The 19122-nt window shown below is 35.6% G+C and overlaps 1 long non-coding RNA gene across 1 annotated transcript; it reads left to right on the top strand.

The window, feature by feature from the left end:
* Nucleotides 1–11533: 11533 nt before the first annotated feature.
* On the top strand, nucleotides 11534–12573 carry LOC148676128 (uncharacterized). The gene is made up of 3 exons (XR_015940865.1): nucleotides 11534–11643; nucleotides 11751–11816; nucleotides 11921–12573. It is a non-coding gene; the product is annotated as an uncharacterized LOC148676128 (long non-coding RNA).
* Nucleotides 12574–19122: the final 6549 nt, after the last annotated feature.

The raw sequence follows: 19122 nt of genomic DNA, 5'->3' as shown, positions 1-19122 counted from the left end.
GTGAGATGGGGCCTCCTTTAGGAAAGCATACCAACGCTTAATTCTTTCTTATTAATAAGCCTCACCGCTACAACAGTATCTCTGGATTTGCAAACTGGGGTGTTGGTCCCCATTTTTAAAAAGGGGCTTCAGAGGGTGCATTCCAACTACAGAGGGATAACACTCCTCAGCCACCCAGGGAAAGCTTATTCTAGGGTGGAAGCTTATGCCAGGCTGGAAGGAAGACTCCACCCAACAGATGAGCCCCAATTACAGGAGAAAGAATGACGAATCCATACTTGCATAGGAACAGTAGTACAACTCTTTGTACTTGCATTGGAGTTTGCCATTCCTATTTACACATCTCTACTGTTTGTGGATGATATTGTCCTCTTTGCCTCATCTGACTGTGATCTCCAGTGTGTACTGGAGAGGTTTGCAGCTTTGAGGTTTGCACTGAGGTTTGCACTGAGGTTTGCAGTGATGGGGTCGAGATAAGGGCTTAGAACCTCCACATCCGAGGTCATGATCTCTCCCATAAAAGAGTGGCTGGCTCTCTCCAGGTGAGGAGGGTTGCCCAAGTGGAAGAGTTTAAGTACCTAGGGGTCTTTTTCACAAGTGAGGGTAGAGGTGATTATGAGATTGACCAGAGGACTGTTGCAGCAGTGAAAGTAATGCAGATGCTTTACCAAATCATGTTGGTGAAGCAGGAGCCGAGTTTTCAGATGAAGCTCACAGTTTTCTGGTCAAACTATGTCCCCATCCTCACCTTTGGTCACAAGCTCTGGGTAGTGACTGGAAGATTGAGAGTGTGGGTACAAGTGGAGGAATGGTTTCTTCATAAGCCTGCTGGGTTTACTCTCCGTGACTGGGTGAGGAGCTTGGCAATGAAAATGAATCTTGGAGTAGAGTTGCTGCGCTTCTGGATTGAGAGTGCAATGCAATCCCTTATCTGTACTGTATTTTCTTTTCATTAACCAATTCTTAATCCAAATAGATGAATTAAATTAGAACACCAACTGCCAGCAGTTTAAGAATGAATATGTAATAAGCAAATTTCTCAAATGTCTTATTAAAATATCATTTTACCATATGCTATGTTCTGTTTATATATTTATATATTCCTGCTATTCTTCATTTAGAGGTGTCTTACAAGCATGATCTATCTTGTTCATTTAGATGATCCAAAATATTAAGCACAGATTAAGTATTTCAATCATTTTAAACATATTAGAATGAATATTTGATAATCTATACTTACCTTGTTGGTTTTGTCAGGGTTTCGTTAATGGCTTATGAATAACACAGTTTTTTTCCTTATGTACATTTTCTAGAATACCAACAGGCCCTAGAGTTTATCTCTGCTTCTTGTACCTGTAGTATTTGTGCCTGTAATATACCTAAACTATTTTACATGGAACCTCATCTTTTCTCAGCCTGAAGCTGTGTGTCTCCTTCCTTGAAAAATACCTGAGTAAAATATTTATTTAGTACACAGCACATTTCTATGTAATATTTTAAATGTTTGTCAGTTTTGAGACACCTTACTGCCCTTTTCTAGCTTTCTAGTTAAAATAGTCATTAATCACATCTAGTATTTCAATTTCGGCTACTAACATGATGATTTTCTAAATCAATGTGAAGAAAATTAAAATATCCTACAATACTCAATTCTTCTTTTACCAATACATATGATTCCATCACATACCAGTATTCCAGATTTCATTATATAAGACTGCATTCTAAATAACAAATAATTGTAGAATTCTGTAGCATCTCTTAACACTATGTTCTTTGTTTGTGTTTTATCCTAAGCCCTTCTTTGTAATTTGTAAAGTCTCACCCATTTATATTCTAAGATCCTTGACTCTTGATTATGTCTCTGATTGAATTCTCGTTTTCATGTATAGTTCTACACCTTTGCATCTTTTTAATATGTAGTGATTTTCTTTCAAATTAGAACTAGGTTTAAATTACTCCTACTTGTGAAATTGTTTGAAACATTCCATTACCACACTTGATACATTCAACTTTGATGAAGTTTCCTTTATATTGTTTGATTTATTGTTGTTGTCCCTGAGAAGTCCTTGTGTGATGACGTACATCTAAAATCCTAAAACTTTACAAATTGTTCAGAGCCCACTGCAAGTTATATGACCCCAAAATATGCAAACATTTGGATTGTAGTTTGCAAAAATAAAACTATTCAGCAGCTCTATCATTAAATGTAGTTATTTGCTTAAGATTTTCACCTGGCTCAATAACACCAGATACTTTGAGACAGAACAGTATTTTAAAGCAACATGAACATGTAAATTGAGTACTAAACCTTTAATAAATTGATATTGCTGCTTAATTGCCATGCAGGACCTGATCATATAGTGATGTTATATGTTTATATGTTTATTTTTAGAAATAAAAAAATCCCTTGAATATAATTTTGATTTAATTTCAATCTACATATCATTTACAGCAATTTGTATTTAATAGATGCCATTTACATCGCCTCCACACTATTGCTCTAATCAGCTTTCCCTTTTAAAGATGAACATTGGTATTCAGTCCAAATTAAGATTATAAATTAATCAAGATAATAGCATCTTTTACAAAAATGAGAAGTTTAACTACTTCTCTTGAATGATTGTGTTACTTAGGTTTGTAGCACGCATTCCTATATAACAGTATAGTTCTACATAGTAGCCCTTGTGTCCAGCATTCTTCCAATCCAGTTTTTATTTTCTGAAAAATTAAACTTCTGTTACCCTGAACTCTGTCCAATTTTGTTCATTATTTTCATGGAAAAGTTGCATCCTATGGATAGACCTGCACAAACAGACCTATTGTTTGCAAAATTACATCCAGGTGTCATGGGCAGTTAGGTTACCTTTAAAAATTATTAGTAGTGTTATTGTTTTAAATGACTTCGTTTCCAACATCATTATGATTCCTCTTCCACAACAGTTGGCTCAGATAATTTAACAGTCAGCATTACATTCAGCATGATGAATCCAAACACATTGTCATCATTCATGTGTATCAAGGGCAAAATCAGTGACATTTATCAGTGAATATAACACTCTATTGTTCTTTTAGTAACCATCCAATATTCCATCTGGCCTAGAAAAATTATAATTCTAATATGCAACCATCTAGTAGTTTCCCCGGAATGTATGAAATTATTGCATGTATCATTCTAAATATTTATAAATTATTTCTGTTCGTGTCACTGCAGTAAAGAATCGGTTCTGTTGATGTGGCAAACAAATGTGATGTTCTTGCCTGTTTCTATCCTTTAGTGTACCTTTTCTGTGTACACACTATGTGTGCATCAGACCTATCCACTTTCCTGTTGAAGGAAAACTTTTCATTCTTTAAGCAACTTCTCTCAGACCACCTTAAATTATACTGATGAAATTAAGTCATATTTTGTTACTGAAGCAAGGCATTACTGTGTCTCACAATGACTTTTTCATGGCTTCATACACTGTACTGCATTCCTACCAAACAAGCAATGTTCACCAAGCCTGTTTTTTTAAGTAATGTGTCTTACACTTGTTGAAACCATCTCAACAAAAGTATTAACAATCCAAAGCTCTTTTGAATTTTTGATATTATATATCACCTGTTGTGTTACTCTACATATGTATCAAAGTGAAATTAAAGTGCACAAAACATGACATTTCCAAACTATTTGTAAAACTACCCACTGATACTTTAATTCATCAATATAGGCATTTGTATGCATTGCAAATATTTTCATAATACATTATTTTCCAGCAATAGCCTCTGCTATTTCAATTATTTTATTCTTTTTGAGGGTGGAACTGGTGATGCACTGTAATTTTTCCTTTCTGTATGCAAACACTGAAACAGGTGAGTAGACTTGCATACAAATTTTGTGAAAAAAATATTATCTCTTGGTGTAAATCCTTGAATCAGTATGAAAAAATGGACAAAAAAGAAACTGATTTATTTTATTTTATATTTTGGATGAATATGATAGGAATGAGCAGGTGCAATTAATAATGGGCTGTGTTGAAATGAAACGAAACAACAAACAATAGTAATTTGATTTCTGTCTATAGAGCATTTGTCTGTGTTTTTCTAGGCTGTTCTTTTGTGATTTTCCAGAATATTCCATTTTTACTTTATTTGTTATGCTTGAATGCTTTTGGAAAAAAATACATTTTTACTTATAAAAAGAACATAGAAATAATACCATGAAATGCTGCTATAAAATAAATTTTAGAAAATAAAATAAAATATGTTATTCTTTGCCTTATGAAACTGTTAAGTGTGTTCCTTCAAGCAATCATTTGAGATGAAAAAATAAATCTGTTGGGAAAGCAATCTTTAACAGCATCTGTGGAGATTCAAAAGGAGTATTGGCACCTCATTTTCAAGTTCAGATCATGAAGGTAAGTACATTTTGGCTTGCTAGGGGGATTCAGTGTTCAACTTACAGATGCAACCATTCAAAATGTGCAGTAAAATCCTGTACAGTGCAAAATTAACTGCAGTATAGCGTGGAATACCGCAGTATATGATTGGCTGGCCAAAATGACCGAAAGGTGGCACTTGTGGTTTATTGGTTGTTAGTGAAATTATTGCTTTTAATCTCTGTACTGTGCATGTTTAAATATGCTTAACATTGAATATTAATATGGAATTTTACAAATTAAGGGAAATTTTAGCATAACATCTCTGTACATCATAAACAATATTAATTTAGGCATTTAAATATATTATCAAACTGTATATGGCTGGTAGTGGTTGTTTAAATAAAAAATACACAACAGTATTCCACTTTCTTCATAAACATTTTAAGCATCAACGTCTTTCATTGGGTTATTTACTGTGGTTATTTTGGAAACTTTTTTACGTGCTCCTTCTGACTACATTAAGCTAATATACTTTTTAAAAAGTTGTAATGTTTTAACCTTTTCTATGAATACTTGCACTCGTTATCGCAGTAAAAAAGCATTCTTTATAGAATTTGATTAATAGGGAATATAATATGGAATCGCATATCTAAAGAAATTAATAACAATATTTAAGGATTTATTTATTTTCATATAGCTCAATGTTTTACCATAGTCCACTTTCTTTGTAAACATCTGCATCAAGTTGACTCATTTACCCATGATTACTTGAAAACATTTTGCCTGCTCTTTTCTTTTATTAAGTATTTAAGTGGTGCATTGGTGTAATGGCTGACGCATGTGCCTTGCATGTTAGAGGTTGGGGGTTCGAACCCAGCTCTCACCATGAGTTTTCTTTTAACAAATAAACATTTCTTTGAAAAACTAAAATAGCAAATATTATCAACACTATATTGAATTTGTTGGTATTTCTAAATATCACAACACATTCAAAGTTAAGTGATTTATTAATAACAACTAATAATTTCAAACTGCTTGTATTTTAAAATTGTATTTTGTTTGGAGTGATTTGTCACTGTTTTCACAACCTTCAATTTATTAAACGTCTATTTTTGAGACAGGCTGTTCCAGACCTCTTTTTAATTTCTGAAACTCCCCCTGTATTATTGTAGATAAGAATAAACTACATACGCAAATCTTTTCACAGGTAGAAAGATGTTCTGTGCTCAATAGCTCTTTTACCACAGTACGCATTATGTTATGTTTTTAAACATCAGTCAAAGCATTCTGAAATCTTTCATGTTACCAAATAGTATTGGTGAAACTGTTACCTGTCCTGGATAAAACGGTTAGAAAATAGGTAGGTTTACACTTGTAAAAAACATTCAAATTTTAAAGCGATACGGAAGATATTATTAATAATAAATGACCTTGGACGGTCTGTAAGATGAAGATTTATAGAGGAGACACATTGAGTCTTTTCTTTTCAGCTTGGAATTAACTCTTACATACTACAGTATATTCCATTGCAGCCACTTTATGTAACACAGCTCCGTACTTCTCACAAAGGCAAGGAATGTTACACCTCGCTGTGTTTGTTATGTAGAATAGACAGTTCTGCTTGGGGGGATGGGAATGAACTTTCAGCAGCATGCTCCGTTGTCATTGTTGCTCTTTAACACAAGGCAACCAGCAATCAAATGTCCTGTTTTTTTCTTAACTGTCATTGTTCCACATGCATACAGTGTGATGTATAGTTTTAAAGCCACTACAGTATAGCTTATGGGAAATACATTTATTTGTCCTGCATCAAAGTTTAACTCGTTCAGAGCACCATACATTACAAACTCTGAGCGTTTCACTGTCTTTTGCAACAGTATCGACAGAAATGTAGTTAAAAGGAACATGTCAAAATGTTTCCAAAATAATCACAATGAATGAGTTGAGGGATTTGATAATAATAGACATATCATAGCAATAACCCCAAGTTGTTTCGTGGTAATTATGCAATCCAACCGAAAGAAGGACACTTAAACTATCTTCATTAATCTGATTGTTTTATTGTTGCGCAGACTGTTAAACCAGAGGAAAAGAGTGTCTCTTTCTTCTAAGCATTTTGTTTATCCGATCACATATTCGTTTCCAATCATACAAAGTAAGTTTTGAGAATCTCTGATTCACCATACCTATAATGTTTTCAAAGAGATTGCAAGGCAAGGCCCTTTTGCCTCTGGACCTGTCGAAAGTTATGGATGTAGTACACCCACAGTAAATTTCAAAAGTCACAATATTATGAAACAGAAGACTGACATAATGGTCGGCTCTGGTTTTCCCATCTGTGCCGATGCACTGCACATACAATCTCTCCTCCTTCTCTTGACTGATGGGCAAAAGTTGGATATCTGGGAGAACTGTATGTGGCATTGGCATCTGTGAATTCTGCTGTGGAACAGAGACTTCAAACCACAGGTATTTTAAAGATTGCAAAATGTTCACATGCTTTTATTTAAACAATATCTAGTACCTGGTTCCATTTTTAGAAACCTTAGTTTGAATAAAGTGGGTCCTATGTGTAAGCGAGCTCGTAATGCGAGAAGGCATTAGGTTAAGGAAGAAGTCTCTTAAAAACATAAACATGTAACGTAATATCGTACGGTAGAATGGGCAACTGATTCTTTCAATTTTAAAGAAAACCAAAACTAAGAAATAATACCGTGTACCCACCTAAATCAGACAGTGCGTGACTTTAAAATCCATTTAAAAAAGGGTTTAGATAGTTAAAAACACTTTTCATGCATGAAAAACTTAAAAAAGGTAATTTTTCTTCCATGCGATCAGCTTAGTCTTTGTTTAAGCTGTAATTTCTTTTTACTTTGTAATTAAAAATTTTAAACAGTTTAATTTTGTAAATGCAACATGCATTCCATAAAGAAATAAAATCAGGTTTTCTAAAGGTGTAAGGCAGATCAGCAGGTTGCTGACAAAATAGTGCACCGTCTACTAACCGTAAAGACATTCTACAGCTTCTATTTTTAAAAAAACATTTAGAAAAGTTCATCTATACAAATGCGACAGACTATTTCGATTGTTTTTCTGAATGTCACACTTAGCTCAATATTTTATTTACATCTAAATAATAAAGTCAAGTGTTAGCATAAACTTTTAGTAATCAATATTTAAAATTCACAATATAATTTGTTTCACTTCTTCCACATCTTGTAAAAACATTAATTTACAAGATTTTGTTCAAATATATGTTGAATTTGACTATCAAAAAATAAGTAAAATACAAACTTATGAAGTAAAAAAATGAAGGTGAAATATAATTTTAAATTAAGACAGGATACACTTTTTTCCTGTGTCTCTTCCTACTCTCTCTCACCCGCTTTGATTCAGACACAGAATGATTAAAAATGGGAGGGAATGTTTTTGTTCCAGCCAGCGCATTATCATCTCGCGCCAGAAGGAAGGGAAAAAAATTGATAGTGCTTGTGTCGTTTATTTCAGTCTCCATCACTCTGCCCAGTGATATAACTTTTATATAAACAAGATCTAGTACCTGGTTCAATTTTCAAAAAATTTCAAATATATTACTTTGAACAAAGCGAATCCCAGGTGTAAGCGAGTTCATAAAGCCAGAATTACTGTCCCTATGTCTGCAAAACACCTGACCATATACTTTCAGTGCTTTGTGTATATTCCAATTGTAGCAGGGACAGGGTGTGTGGGGAAAAGTTTAGGCTGCAATTGAATTGGGGCTCTGTATTCTTCACACCTGAAACATTATTTTCCCTGAAAGCATTTTCTTCCTTCTTTATCAGCCTACGCATTCTGACACAGATCCCTATGTGAATTCTCCCCCCCCCCCCATCAGCTGTGTGTACATTAGGTTATGTACAGTATTACATTACTGTACAGTGTACATACTGTATCTACAGTATTACATTACAGTAATGTTTTTGTTTTCTGCTACCAAAATTTACCTTTGGATTTTCTCTATGTGAATGTAAAGCTCAAAAAGACACATCATGTTCACAACCTACAGAATAATAACAGTTTAAAATTAATAAAAGTCTAAAGAGTATACAGCTTAAGTTCTATAATTAGAAAAATATTTCCCTCATCATAGACCGGGATTCGAAACCTGGCATGTACAGATGCAGCCATTCAAAGTGAGCGGTACAGACACCGCGGTACAGATACCGCAGGTATGATGACACGGGGTACCGCGGTGCGTGATTGGTTGACCGACAGGGGCACTCGTGGTCCGTTGGTCTGTCGTAGAAAGACTTACTGTAAACGTCTTTACTGTGCCCGTTGTAGATATTGAATTTTACCACTGAAGGGAAATCTTAGTAGCTGAGCATAAAAAGAATAGGAGCATACTGTAACGCGTGTGAAGGCCATAAACGATATTAATTTTGGAACGTAAACATACAGTATATAGCTGGTCTTGGTACTTTAAAGAAAAAAATACACACCGGTATTCCATTTCTCCCTAAACATTGTAAGCTTCGAAGTCTTTAACTAACGTGATACCGGAGTTAACAAGCATACTTTTAGAATTTGATTAAAAGGGAATATAATATGGAATCGCGTATCTAAAGAATTTAATAACGGTATGATTATATCCGTGTACTGCGGCAGGGCTGTGTAGGGCTGTTTCGCCTGCCTGATCATGTGAGCTGTCTTGTAGCCTACTGGTCTAGGTGCGTGACTACCAACTGGCAGGTTGTGTGTTCGAATCCAGCTGGTGCTGGACTTTTCATTTTTATTTATTTATTTTTTAATCGCGTAACATAAACATATTACCGTATGCAAACTGTACTGTATACAGTATGTATATGTATATTTAATGTCTTAACTGTGCCCGTTTAATTGAATTAAAAAAATTATTTAACACGAACATTAAGCTGTTTACATCTTCCGCCTGAGAACAGTCACCCGTTGCTACCCAACGCAGAATGGTGATTGGCTGACACTATCTGACACCCCTCTGATTGGAGAAAAAAGACGTGCTGGTTTGCTATACACACTGTACCAGGAAGAGGATTTCTTTCTATTCAAAACGTGTATTTTAAAAGTTTAAGAAGTAAAAACCTTACAGCGTACACAGATTTCTAAACTGATCTGGATCGTTATCTTTGTCTTATGCATAATAATGTTCACCGCTCTGTCCAGCAAATTAATAATAAACTGTATTTTATATAGCGTTTTAAACGAATAAGTAATTAGATTGCTCATAAACCTAATCACTTGCTTTTTCTTTTTATTTAGGCTCAGATTTCAACTATAGATCGTATTATTAATAACCATAATAACAACCAACCAACAAAAACAACCATATAAACATAATGGTGGTGCTGGACCTTCCAGTTTTATTTATTTTTTAATCGCGTAACATAAACATATTACCGTATGCAAACTGTACTGTATACAATATGTATATGTATATTTAATGTCTTAACTGTGCCCGTTTAAGTATTGAATATTCATATCTAATTTTACCACTGAAGGGAAATCTTAACATAAACATACAGTATATGGCTGGTCTCGGTACTTTAAAGAAAAAAATACACACCGGTATTCCATTTCTCCCTAAACATTGTAAGCTTCGAAGTCTTTAACTAACGTGATACCGGAGTCAACAAGCATACTTTTAGAATTTGATTAAAAGGGAATATAATATGGAATCGCGTATCTCAAGAAATTAATAACGATATAATTATATTCATGTTGCAAAAGAACTGCAACGGACATAAAAACTCCCTTGCATGGTTTCATTACGACCAGAATCGGTCTTGAGATATTTTTAACTTGATTTACAGTATTTGAGAGGTATGTCTTAACATTGATACTACAGTGCTTAAGTACTGCTCACGTATATGTTTCTAGGTTTATATTATGCATTTCATATGGTCAAATTACTTTTGAGCAACTAATAAGAAGCGCGAAACGGTATGCGTTTTACTTTCGTTTTGTGCTGGGACCCGTGGATTGATTAGAGATATCAAGTACATACAAGTCATTTTTTAAATGTTGTAGTTCGTCTTGAAAAAATGTTACGAGTACATCATCTATCAACAATTACACAGGTTCTGTTTCCATATTGCGGATTTTGGTTACGTAATATTATTTTCTAGATTTCACGTTGTGAATATGATGGGATGTCTGATGGGATGTTTCTAAAAATCCATCCTCTGTAAAACGTCTTCTCTAGTTGTCCTGCATATGTATTCGCTAATGAAGCTGTGTGTTTTGAGCCTGGATCTCTACATTTCTGTATGAACCAGCTTAGAGGGCTAAAGACAGCTTGTGTTTAAATTGAGTGTAAGGCAATTTATGCTTCTAAAGTCATGGTCAGCATTTATTTTTGTACTGTGCTGTAAACTTGTTCTGTGCCAAGTCACATTATTTTATAGCGTTTTTATAGCGTTATCAAATACGGTGTTACTGTAGTTTCCTGACTCCCATGTCACATGGTCTGTGATTGAAACCTGTAAAACTGGTTTAATTCGTCACAGCCAGCACTCTTCAGGTGTGAGGGTCTTCTGCTCAGAATGAAACGCTAAAATGTTTGTGTATATTCTAATGGTAGTGGGGGCAGGGTGTGTGGGAACAGGTTTGGTTGAAATTGCATTGGAGATCTATGTTCTTCACACCTGAAACATTTTCTCTGAAAGCATTTTCTTCGCAGTTTAACCGATCTTGTTATAGCATGTTACAGTTTACTATTATTAACCATATTAATTTTAAGTGCTTAATGTAAAATCTTGTAAAAATATATTTTCATTGTTCAAATATACATTAAGTCTGACTATCATATAATAAGTTAAATACAAAACTAAAGAAAAAATAGGGTTAAATATAATTCAAAATATTTTGCTAACAATGTTAACTGTTTATGAATAATAAAATGTATTAACTAAGGAGTAGGATGGCACAGTTGTTAGTATGTTTTTTGTTTTTTTTCTTTTTCATAAATACAACAGTAGTACCTGATGTCTCAGTGGCTTTCAAAATTAAATTATGCATGCAAACCTTTGAACTAGAAAGATAACTAAGATATCCATCCATTATATTCCATAATATCCATGAAATATATGGCGCCGAAATACAGTATGTGTGACGCATAAAAGACACCAAGGGATTGGGTGAGCTCCCATCACAAAAAAAAAATTGCGAACCTGCACTACGGCGACCATAGTACAGTATGGAGACCAAGGCGTTTTACGGGAAGAGACGGGGTGCTTCTGCCGCCCCAGCTTCCAAAGAGCGAAGGGTAAGCAAATACAGCAGACTTCATCTGAAATACGCGATTACAACGCATATTACAAGGTATTATTGCCGTTTTAAATTTTAAATTCAATTATAATTATTTCTTCGTAGCCTGTTCTTCAAGAAAACACCGCACGGGCGAAACGATCTACCACCAGGACAGTAAAAAAGAAAGCGGTAAGACGGAAAAAAAGAAAAGTTTATTTTGACTTCTGTTCCGCTACTGATGAATACTACTGTGTGACTTTATTTCTTACATGAATTATGTTATTTTGCCACAGGCCGTGGGTCTCTGCTCTCGGCCACTGGCCAGGGTGCCAACCTGTAGAAGCAGCACCTGTATGGAGACATTTCGGCAGCAGCGGGAGCATTACGATGCATTACTGGGGAGGATTGGGAGGCTAGAGTTCCAGCAGTCAAACAGTTGAGCAGCTGTCTCCCGAAAAGTGCCTCTCCCCGCCGCGCAGGCTGCAATGCCTGGCGGAAGCTCTGCCCCCCGCAGAGCACACACCGCCTCAGGACACTCCATCCCGGCCTCTCAGTTCACCACCGCGCAGGAATCTGTTGATGCTGTCCCCGCCGGCTATCTCCCCCCAGGAAGCACAGTGGAATTCACAGATGCCAGTGGGACGAATAATTCTCCCAGATGTCCAACTGCTACCCATCACCCAGGAGATGGAGGGGGGGTTGTACTTGCAGTGCATCGGCATAGACGGGAAAGCAAGAGCCGACCGCTACGCCGCCCTCGTGTTTCGAAATCTTGTGACTTTTGAAATTTACTGGGGGTGGACCACGTCTGTAAATTTCGATGGGTCCAGAGGCAAAAGTGCCTTGCCTTGCAATCTCCGGGAAACCATTAGTACGATGGTGAATCGGAGATTCTCAACCCTTGCTGCGTACGACTGGAAAAGAATTCGTGATCGGATCAACGAAATGCTTCGTAGGAGGAGGCGGTCTTTTCCTCTTGCCTAACAGTCTGTCCACAAACAAAACATTCCTGTTAGACAAGAGGAATTGAAAAAAAAACAATTTTGTCAATGAAAACCGGTGTGTGTGTCTCTCCCTGCTGGATGTCCCTCTCACAAACTGCTGAATGAAATAATTTTATTGAAAACGAGTTTGCGATTGTCCTGTCTTTAAATTCTTGAGATACCCGATTCCATATTATATTCCCTTTTAATCAAATTCTAAAAGTATGCTTGTTGACTCCGGTATCACGTTAGTTAAAGACTTAGAAGCTTACAATGTTTAGGGAGAAATGGAATACCGGTGTGTATTTTTTTCTTTAAAGTACCGAGACCAGCCATATACTGTATGTTTATGTTAAGATTTCCCTTCAGTGGTAAAATTAGATATGAATATTCAATACTTAAACGGGCACAGTTAAGACATTAAATATACATATACATATTGTATACAGTACAGTTTGCATACGGTAATATGTTTATGTTACGCGATTAAAAAATAAATAAAACTGGAAGGTCCAGCACCACCATTATGTTTATATGGTTGTTTTTGTTGGTTGGTTGTTATTATGGTTATTAATAATACGATCTATAGTTGAAATCTGAGCCTAAATAAAAAGAAAAAGCAAGTGATTAGGTTTATGAGCAATCTAATTACTTATTCGTTTAAAACACTATATAAAATTAAGTTTATTATTAATTTGCTGGACAGAGCGGTGAACATTATTATGCATAAGACAAAGATAACGATCCTGATCAGTTTAGAAATCTGTGTACGCTGTAAGGTTTTTACTTCTTAAACTTTTAAAATACACGTTTTGAATAGAAAGAAATCCTCTTCCTGGTACAGTGTGTATAGCAAACCAGCACGTCTTTTTTCTCCAATCAGAGGGGTGTCAGATAATGTCAGCCAATCACCATTCTGCGTTGGGTAGCAACGGGTGACTGTTCTCAGGCGGAAGATGTAAACAGCTTAATGTTCGTGTTAAATATTTTTTTTTAATTCAATCAAACGGGCACAGTTAAGACATTAAATATACATATACATACTGTATACAGTACAGTTTGCATACGGTAATATGTTTATGTTACGCGATTAAAAAATAAATAAATAAAAATGAAAAGTCCAGCACCAGCTGGATTCGAACACACAACCTGCCAGTTGGTAGTCCACGCAGCTAGACCAGTAGGCTACAAGACAGCTCGCATGATCAGGCAGGCGAAACAGCCCTACACAGCCCTGCCGCAGTACACGGATATAATCATACCGTTATTAAATTCTTTAGATACGCGATTCCATATTATATTCCCTTTTAATCAAATTCTAAAAGTATGCTTGTTGACTCCGGTATCACGTTAGTTAAAGACTTCGAAGCTTACAATGTTTAGGGAGAAATGGAATACCGGTGTGTATTTTTCCTTGTGATATTTTAAGCTCTAGTTGAATGATAGGTGTCGCATTTTAAATCATTTTCGTAGCTAGAAATTATGAAACGCCCTGTTAAAAGCAAGGAAGTTTTTATGCCCGTTGAAGTAAAACAAAATGCCTGACTTGGACAGATTCCAAGTGCTTGTACAAATGTGCTAAAGAAATTATACTTTGAGTATACAGCTTGTCCAAAGTCATCCATTATTAATACTATTAGTAATATCTTCAGTAAAGGCTTTGATGCATAAATATTTCTGATAAAGGTAGGTTGTGTACTTTTGTCCAACCGAGCAATCTTGCTTTCATAAAATATACCAACATTTTAATGACTGATGATTAACATGCTGTAATACACAGTTCAAAATTAAAGGCTCAAATGCTGTACATGAGAGGTTAAGCTCCCCCTGGCGGTTTTACAAGGCGACGCCGGATAGTTAGTCACGTGACACACGTGAAATGCATGATACCGCGTGATACCGTGACACGCCCACCGGGGTATGCCGCGAAATACCTCACCCATTTTGAATGGCTGCATCTGTACTTGCAACAGCCCAAATGCTCCACATGTCCTGCCAAGCTTTCAAAGCTCCACCTGGTGGTTTTACAAAGAACTCTAATCACATTACTGAAAATATCTCAAATGCTGTGGACTTCCGCAGTCTACTGCAGACACCCACAGTCTCGCGTAGCTGCTCAACTGCAGACTTATTCTGAATGGCTGTATCCATTCATTACCAATAGCCTGTTCATTCTACAGAGGGTCGTGGCAAGATAGAACCTCTCACCCAGGATCCATGACTACCCTCTAGGATACATGACAGTCCTATGCAGATCATATACATGCACAGAGAATATTTGGATATACTATCTGGTGTAGCAAGAATATCTTTAGAAAGAGGTAGGGAAGTGGAGCACTTATAGACAACATCTAGAACATGCATTCACATACAAATGTGTATGGCAACTATTACATAAATCCAAAAAATCACTGATATCACTGACACGTATAGATTGAACAGTATATTTTTTTAATCAAATGCATTAGTGATTAGCATTATTTCAATCCTGGTATCTATACATTTATCTTTTTGATCAGTAGTAATCTTCCTTTTTCCTTAAATTGTGTGCAATATCTTTAAATGAGATCATACTAGTGCCAGTGAAACATAACACTCCTTGATATAAATACTACATTTCTAACTACTGTATATATTAATATACTATACTAATCAACTGTTTATTTCACCTCCAGCAGAAGTGATGTTTCTGCATTTATTTCATAGATATCTTCTTCGACCTCAATGTTTCCCAACTTATGCTTCCACTACCTAAGCCATTGTACTGCGGAAACAAAGTGTTGGATGACTAGGTGCAAAGAAGTCATAATTTACCATCAAATTACTTTTCAGCCAACTTCCATCCACTGCTTGCAGCTTACTGTCAAGCCCAGTACACCTAGAGGGCGCTCTACTTCTGTCCTGTTCCTAGTTGTCACGCCCCACACTCTCCCTCGCAAACGATGTTACATTCCCGGAACCTCTGCTTCCCAATCTCATCCCTGATTGAACCCAGCACATTCTCACATGCATCAGATTCCTCAAATTCTCACTCCCTAACCTATCATCCAATCACACCCCTTTCCTTTAAGTATTTAAACCCCCTTCGCACACCTTCCCACGCTCACTATTGAGAAGCCTTTCTTAGTATTCTCCATTGTGCGTTTCCAAACCTTTTGACTGATCTCCTGTTACGAATCTTCTGCTTCCGCCTCTTGACCTCGCCTTCTGGATTTTGTCTTTTGGATTGTTTTTGAATATTTCTCGTTACCGGACCCTCTGCCTCCCTTATCGACCCAGCCTTTGGATTTTGTCTTTTGGATTGTCCCTTTGCTACTCTGCGTCCTGGGGGATTCCGGTCACGCATAAGGATCCTCCTATTCCACGTATAGGTTCCCTGACACTAGTTCCCTGTGATCATTCGTGTAGCCTATTTACTTCCTGTGTCTGCTCTGCTCCTCGCTCAGCATTGAGGATATGGATGTCCTGAGATCCGCCTAGCATCAGGTCGCTCCTGTCCGTAGCCTGAGGGCATAGGTATTTTACCGACATCATCTGACACCCTGAGCCTCGGCTAACCCCCGTGTTGCCCCTTTTACCGCAACGCATAGGGTCTTTTTTCGCTCTCCGGTTCGTCCCTTCCGACATCCATGACACTAACACAGACTGGACTGACAACTATGATGTCCAGGTTGTAGGAATCATACTACTATCTGATTCTTATTTTTTACAGAGTTTATTACGTAAATATGAAACACTTATGGTATTTTATATATGGTGATTAGATTTGCTTTTTCATAGCTCTTATGCTCTCAGTTTTCTTCTGCAGTGAGGTGCCTTTTATGTCCTTCCTGAATTTGCATGTTTTCTGGGGGATTTCCTCCCCCTTCCAACAACATGCTGGCAAGGTCAATTGGTGTTTATAAATTATTGCTCCAGCTGTGGGTGTGTCCTGGAAAGGACACTTACATCCTATCTTTCCAGGGTGGGCTTTAGGTTGTCATGAATCCCTTACAAGGAATAAGTATCTTGCTGATAATCAGTGGATGTTTTTTTTCATTACTTGCCTCATCTTTTTATATAATTTGTAATACCGTTAACCAGTTACAGATAAAATAAAAATGTATAATTGCAGTCTTATGTTTAATAATCAAATTGTCATACCATATTAAGCAGTCCCCACTCTTTCTATGTCTCCAATTTTTACTATGATTTTACACTTGAAATGTAAACATAACTGCATAGTACAGTTTTCCATATTGCCGACCACCCTCACATAAAACCTTGTTTAAATGTAATTCTCAGAGTGTTTATGGCTCTCTAACACACTAGATTATAAGAGAAACTCCTTATAGAATTACCATGAAATTGAGTTGAACCAGAGGCGGAACTAAACAGACTGTTTTCTTCTGAAGCATTCAAGCATAAATGTGTTATTTTTAAGCCTATTTTAAATCTTTCTAGCTGCTAAAGCAATTTCAGATAGGATACCTCTACTTAAGTACAAAACCTATTAAGGTTAAATATGTTCTTAATACATTCACAAATATTTTGTTTATTGAATTATATCTGAAATGTAATTTGTTTGATTTCTTGGTGTATAATATTAATCTTGAGTTCTTGCATGCTTTGCAATTTAAAATAAACACAAACAAAGGATGAACAACTACCTATTATTCAAATGCAAACAACCATCTAAAGCTCAGACAAATATGAGCTTAAAAAAAAGCTGCATGCTGCTTAACTACAATAAAACAAAGACCTGTATTTTCAATAGTACCTTTCATTCCCTGTATGTGTAAGCTGACCTCAATGATAGCTTAAAGAACTTTGTTAGAACATGTTTCACTAGATTTAATTAGTATTTTACAGGCTTGAGTCATTACCATTCTTTACTGTGAAAATGGAAACTTTTTTCTATAAAACTATGAAAAGGGCAGTTTTCAATTTATCTATTAAACAATTTTACTTAGAGCACATATCTGATAACACTGAATTTGGCTTCACCAGAACAAAATAAATTATCACTCTGCATAACCATTAATGGTTTTTGTTCTTCTGTCTACTGACATAAGAAAGTGCTATCAATTCAATCTTCCTCTTTTTACCTGTGGAACCTAAAATAAACACAAGGTATATATAACTAGAATCGCAGTTACAGCAAATTCAGAAATCAAAACAGAAAACTACAGGTATTAAATTAATTAATACAGAGTCTTAAATGTTTACCTGTCTCTTCAAAAGTGATTTGCTGTTGGATATGTTACTTTTGGTTATAAATACTGTATTGAGTACAAGAACATTGACGGAACATACAGTATGTAGACTGATTCACATATGCTTTGTCCTATAGGATAAAGAAATATTTTATCATTTCACAACACAGGATTTCAGCCTAATATGCTTACATTTGTATCAAAATAAAACAAAATTTAAATTGAAAAGTTTATGTTTAATTTCAAATATCCAATTTAATTCTCCATGTGCTTGAACAGATTTTTGAGGAAACTTTCAAATATACATTTTGATTGTATGTAATGAAATTGTATATATTTTTTCAAGTTTATACAGTATCTTTTGAAAGCTGTTATTGATTTTATTAAAATGTGTTTTTTGTCATCCAGGGATTTAAATTGGTTAAAAATAAAATTACACTAATAGATGACTTCTGTTTTCTTTTTTGTATTTTTATCTGAAACAGTTTTTATTGAAGATTTCAGAAATGGAAAAAAAAACTAACAACAAACCATCACTCTTACTACCCAATTTTTTCAAAAGAAACCCTACAGTAAGCTCAGAAAGCTATGCTAGAAGTACTGTGCAGTAATGGTTTGAAAGCAGTACCCTGAGCCTTTACTGTCCCTCACCTCCCATAATGGATTTAAGAAGTAAAGAGATCATATAAAAAATCAAGATTGGACAACATGGGCTAAATGCCCGTCTCCTTTTTATTACATTTTTCATGTTATGTTCTAGTTTCCAAAGATGTCAGGGGAAGGAATGCAGTAGCTTCTGATACAGTGCCAACATCTTTTAAGAAGTGACACTAGCCAACAAATTCTGTGTCTGCTCCTATTGCTAGAGGCTAAATCTAGTCCTATCATTTAGCAAACATACAAGGTGAAAGCAAGGAATATTTTTTTTAAACTAATAGACAAAGAGGAGAGAACTTGTTTAAAAAACTTTACCACATATTGACACTCCTAACAGCACTCTTTTAACAGAGAGTACACCAGAAACTAGAGGCACGTTTTATAATAGGGTCTAAGAGGGATGAAGTACATGCTATAAAGAAAAAAATAACTGAATTATTAATGGATTAGGCCTTTTGGAGTCCAAACTTATATTTCCCAATGACATTTTCTCAACTGTACATGATGTATATAAGATTTAGAAAAATCAAGACATACAAGTTTTCAGTGTAATAGGTGAGACTGGACATTTGTCCCTTAGATTTCTATCTGTCAAGTACTACATTCATTTCAAGAATTGCTTTAATTTCAATGTTGTGGTCCAAAAACTGACACACAATA

Source organism: Lepisosteus platostomus, chromosome 2, assembly GCF_059453375.1.
Source record: "Lepisosteus platostomus isolate fLepPlt1 chromosome 2, fLepPlt1.hap1, whole genome shotgun sequence".
Taxonomy (NCBI): Eukaryota; Metazoa; Chordata; class Actinopteri; order Semionotiformes; family Lepisosteidae; genus Lepisosteus; species Lepisosteus platostomus.
The sequence above is the reverse complement of the archived record's forward strand: the minus strand, read 5'-3'. Positions and strand labels throughout refer to the sequence as shown.